A 5,531-nucleotide genomic window follows, 5' to 3' on the forward strand; every position below is an offset into this window, starting at 1 on the left:
ATAATTCCAATTATATGAGTTTCCTAGAATAGCCAAGCTCATAGAGAAAGTAGACTATAAGTTTCCAGGGGCTGAGGGGAGTATGAATGGGGAGAATTTAATGAGTACACAGTTAATGTTTCGGATAATGAAAAAGTTCTGGAAATGGATAGTGTTGATAATTACACAATATTGTGAATATAGTTAATGCCACTTATACAGTTAATGGTAAATTTTACATAATGTATGTCTTACCATAATAAAAAAAATGCAAAAACAAAGCAAAACTAGAGACTATGTGAAGTGTGAAGGGAAAATACTATCATCTCTCCAGGTTCTGTCACCATGAAACACCTCATGCTTTGTCTATCAGTACTGTTTCTGTTATAATGCTAAAACATTTAAAAAAATCCTTTGTTAATTTGCTCTTTCAGCACTCAATCTTTTCACTCCTTTTTTTTTTTTTTACTTTTATTTGCATTTATTTTTTGCGGCATTTATTCCCGGGCCATAAGTTTTTGTTTCTTCAGTTTCTTCTGAGATATCTTTTTCTTCTGTGCAACCTCCTCTTCTGGTTTAGGAACAATCTGTTCTTTTTCAGGAAGGATCATCTCAGTGTGGCAGGGAGAGCTCATGTAGGGGTTGATCTAACCGTGAGCTCTGTAAGTCCTGCGCTGCATCTTGGGGGCTTTGTTCACTTGGATGTGCTCAATGACCAGAGAATCTACATCTAAGCCCTTCAGTTCAGCGTTACTCTCTGGATTTCTGAGCATGTGCAGTAAAAATTCAGCACTCTTTTTGGGCCACCGACCCTGCGTCCAGCCCCATTGTTTGGCCTGTGCACACCCACCAACTCCACCGTTGTAACAACGGAATGGCACGCATTGCTTCTTTAAAGTGACATCCTTCAGATACTTGGTGGCTTTTTGGATATTCATATCCTTTATGGCCTGGGCAGTTTCACGAGTGTTCTTAAAGTGAACATGAAGATTTGAACTTCTTGATTTGCATGATTTTGTGGGATTTTCTGGGTCAAGTGAATAGCACACCATTTTTATGGTTCACCTTAGGCCGCTTACCGGAAAAGCAGTCTTTTCACTCCTATTCAGTTCAGTTGCTCAGTCATGTCCAACTCTTTGCGACCCCATGGACTACAGCACACTGGGCTTCCCTGTCCATCGCCAACTCCCAGAGCTTGGTCAACTCATGTCCATAGACTTGGTGATGCCATCCAACCATCTCATCCTCTGTTGTCCTCTTATCCTCCTGCCTTCAATCTTTCCCAGCATCAGGTCTTTTCCAATGAGTCAGTTCTTCACATCAGGTGGCCAAAGTGTTGGAGTTTCACCTTCAGCATCAGTCCTTCCAATGAATATTCAGGACTGATATCCTTTAGGATTTACCGGTTTGATCTCCCTGCAGTCCAAGGGACTCTCAAGAGTCTTCTTCAACACCACAGTTCAAAAGCATCAATTCTTTGGTGCTCAGCTTTCTTTGTAGTCCAACTTTCACATCCATACATGACTCCTGGAAAAACTATAGCTTTTTTTCACCCCTATTAGCTACCTTATAGTTGTTTTATTCTGTCACCCACAATATTTTTTGCATGTAAGCAATATTGCTATTATCATTGAAAGTGAAAGTCGCTCAGTCATGTCCAACTCTTTGCAACCCCGTGGACTGTACAGTCCATGGAATTCTCTAGGCCAGAACACTAGAATGTGTAGCTATTCCCTTCTCCAGAGGATCTTTCCATCCCAGGGATTGAACCCAGGTTTCCCACATTGCAGGTAGATTCTTCATTATCATCATTATTACTGATTCTTGGATTGCATTCACTATTCTGGTGTCCTACTTATATTGAGGGTTTGATGTATCCACCATTAGCCTGTAAAAATATGGGTTACAAGGACAGTATGACAGGCTCATGCAGATGACAGTATAATAATTTTGTATGATCCTGTCAGGTGGGTTTATTTCTCTACCTTGGTTCTTGTTTTGTCATAACAAAGATTTGGAATGATGGACTAATTACATCTCAGGCAGGATTTCTCAGCTCCTGTCCCATCATAGCAAGGATTCAAAACAACAGACTGGTTACAGCTCAGTTACAGCTCAAGCAGACAGATCTTTTATTAAATAGATAGTACACTCCCAAGATGTGTGAGCAGGCTGACCCCAGAGAAGTGGCAACAGTCACTCTTGGCTTCCCTTTTTATATGTCCCAGCTCCTCCTCTTGCTTTTGCCATGTGCAAAATAGGGCTTGTATCCACCACCAATCAGAAAAAGGAATGCAAATAGGCATACCCTCAAGGCCAATTGACAGTTGCAAGGTACATAGGAACAGGCTCTATTGCACATGTCTTTCCCATAATTTAGTCTGTTATAATCAGATGTTATGTATATATAGAATATTTATAAAACCTTAATGGGCTCCTAGCTGCCTAAGGTTACTAGAGGACATGACTGTGCATCAGGAGCACATGTGCCAGTTGGAGAAGCCCCTGTGGTTAGTCTGCATTCACTGTGTCCCTAGGGCACATGTGCAGGAGTTGAAAAGGTCTCTGTGGTTATTTTTGTAGCATATCTGTGAGCTCTCCTGGGTGTGTCTGGGGTGGGGTTTAAAGATCAGCTTGCATCCTTTTTGGCTAGGTCACCTCTTGTTGCTCATGCCTAACTTCCTATCTAACCATTCTATTGAGACTTCTTTCTTAGTATGTCTACACTATCAGGTGGATTGCAGCTTCGCCTCTAATTTGTGCTCCTTAGGAAGGACATGGGCTCTGGTTGATCTAAAGACAAAACCTGGAATAGGATAAAGTCCACAAAGAAACTACAGGATTGAAGGGACCAGTTTGAGAGAACACCTTTTACAAAACTATTGGAAATGTATGCCAAACCTTCTTCTTCTTCTAACACCTACTTTGTCTTGCAGAAATATTTTAATCACCACAAGCACGCTTACTGTGCTAGGTATTGGGAACAGGGCAAACTTGTTTAAATTTATTGATTTTATGAATTTCAAAATCAGTTAAGTCTCTTAAAGAACTTACCTTATGATTTAAAAGGACTCTAAGAAAATACACTCCTGTTCTTGAAATAAAGGAGATTATTTACAGATATTTTTATTTAAAACTATCAAATAAAATATTTTCATATAAAAATTCAACAAGAAAAGCAAATTGAAAATAAATAAGAAAGTTTCCCACTCTGCCCCATTGCAGACAATACCTCTCTTCTGATATAATCAGTATTAGAGGTATATCTAATACATACACATGAAATAAATAGCATAATAAATAAAATATGTTATGAATACAAGCAAAAGGCGGTGTTCTACAATTTGGTGTTTCACTCATTTCTTTTTTTCTTACTTTAACAGTAAAGTTATTTCTGCTTTTATTTATTTTTTATTGATATATAGTTGCTTTATAATATTATATGTTACAGGTGTACAATATAGTGATTCATAATTTAAAGGTTATACTCCATTTATAGTTGTATAAAATATTGGCTATATTCCTCACGTTATTCAATATATACTTGTAGCTTATTTTATACCTAATAGTTTATACCTTTCAATTCCCTCATCCCCTTTCCCCATCTCTCTCCCCACTTGTAACCACTAATTTGTTCTCTTTATCTGTTAGTCTGCTTCTTTTTGGCTATAGTCACTAGTTTGTTGTGATTTGACATTTCACATATAAGTGATATCATGCAATATTTGGTTTTCTCTGTCTTGTTTCACTTAGCATAATGTCCAAGTTGATCCATGTTGCCTTGAATAGCAAAATTTTAATTCTTTTTTATGGCTGAGTGGTATTCCATTCTATTTAGTACCACATCTTCTTTATCCATTCATCTGTTGATGGACACTTAGGTTGCTTCCACATCTTGACAATTGTAAATAATGCTGCTATGAACTTGAGGTACATGTATCTTTAGGAATTAGTGGTTTTGGTTTTTTGGATATATACTGGAGAGTGGAACTGCTGGGTCATATGGTAACTCTATTTTTAGGTGGTTTTTTTTTTTTTGAGAACCCTCCATACTGTTCTCCGTAGTGGCTGTACCAATTTACATACTCACCAACAGGGTACGAAGGTTCCCTTTGTTCCACATTCTGGCCAACATTTGTTATTTGCGGTCTTTTTGATGATAGCCATTCTAAAAGGTGTGAGGTGATATCTCATTGTGGCTTTGATTTGCATTTCCCTGATGATCATCAGTGTTGAACATCTTTTCATGTGCCTATTGGCCATCTGCATATCCTCTTTGAAAAATATCTATTCATTTCTTCTGCCCACATTTTAATTGGACTTTTTTTTTTTGATGCTGAGTTGTATGAGATGTTTATAAATGTTGGATATTAACCCCTTATCAGTCATATCATTTGCAAATATTTTCTCCCATTCAGTTGGTTGTCATCATTTTGTCAATACTGTCTCTGCTGTTCAGTTTAATTTTAATTAAGTTAAATTTTAATTTTAAGTTTGATTCGGTCCCATTTACTCATTTATTTCTTAAAATGTTAGGGAAAAACAGATTATTACTTATATTTGATTTGTAAATATTGCCTCTTCTTTTTTCATCCATGAGATAAATACAAACCTTGGAAAAGATCCAAAGTGGAAAAAATGATCTTGTTTATATCTGACTCCTGTGTCTCACTGCAAGGTCTTTCAGGCCAGGAACTGTGTCAGTCTAATCTTTGTAGCCTCAGAATGTAACACAATACTTGGCACAAAACAAATGCTCAGTAAATGCTTGTTCAGTATTATTTATTCAACTGAGAAGTATTTATTATCTTCAGTTGGTGGAATATGGACCCAGGATGTACATCATACACTGTAATACATTGTTGGTACAATACATGAGCCTGTCCTAAGACATGTAATCATGTATAAGTCCATTCTCTCTCTATATTTTCAGTTCAGTTCAGTTCAGTCACTCAGTCGTGTCCAAGTCTTTGCGACCCCATGAACCACAGCACGCCAGGCCTCCCTGTCCATCACCAACTCCCAGAGCCCACCCAAACCCATGTCCATTGAGTCAGTGATGCCATCCAATCATCTCATCTTCTGTCTTCCCCTTCTCCTCCTGTCCTCAATCTTTCCCAGCATCAGGGTCTTTTCAAATGAGTCAGCTCTTTGCATCAGGTGGCCAAAATATTGGAGTTTCAGCTTCAACATCAGTCCTTCCAATGAACACCCGAGACTGATCTCCTTTAGGATGGACTGGTTGGATCGCCTTGCAGTCCAAGGAACTGTCAAGAGTCTTCTCCAATACCACAGTTCAAAATATATTTTAGTATAGAATAAATTCCGGATAGATACTCATCAAATTGTTACCTTGATGTTTGGCTGGTAGAAATAAGAATATTTATTTTTGTCTTTATTTTCTAATTTTTTTAGTAATTATGTTTTGTTTTTGTAATAAAATTGTGAAACATTTTGAATGTCTGATTCTAAAATAAGTACTTACGTGCACTTCCAAATTATAAATTTTAACAAGTATAAAGTTAAAGTTAATTAAATCATATTAGATGAAT

At 37.4% G+C, this 5,531-nt stretch overlaps 1 pseudogene; it reads right to left on the bottom strand.

Annotated features, from left to right (window-relative positions):
- Positions 1 to 439: 439 nt before the first annotated feature.
- On the bottom strand, positions 440 to 1,031 carry LOC129562898 (large ribosomal subunit protein uL22 pseudogene; annotated as a pseudogene).
- Positions 1,032 to 5,531: the final 4,500 nt, after the last annotated feature.

Source organism: Moschus berezovskii, chromosome 9 (genome assembly GCF_049115385.1).
Source record: "Moschus berezovskii isolate FMDL1 chromosome 9, NW_MosBer_1.0, whole genome shotgun sequence".
NCBI lineage: Eukaryota > Metazoa > Chordata > Mammalia > Artiodactyla > Moschidae > Moschus > Moschus berezovskii.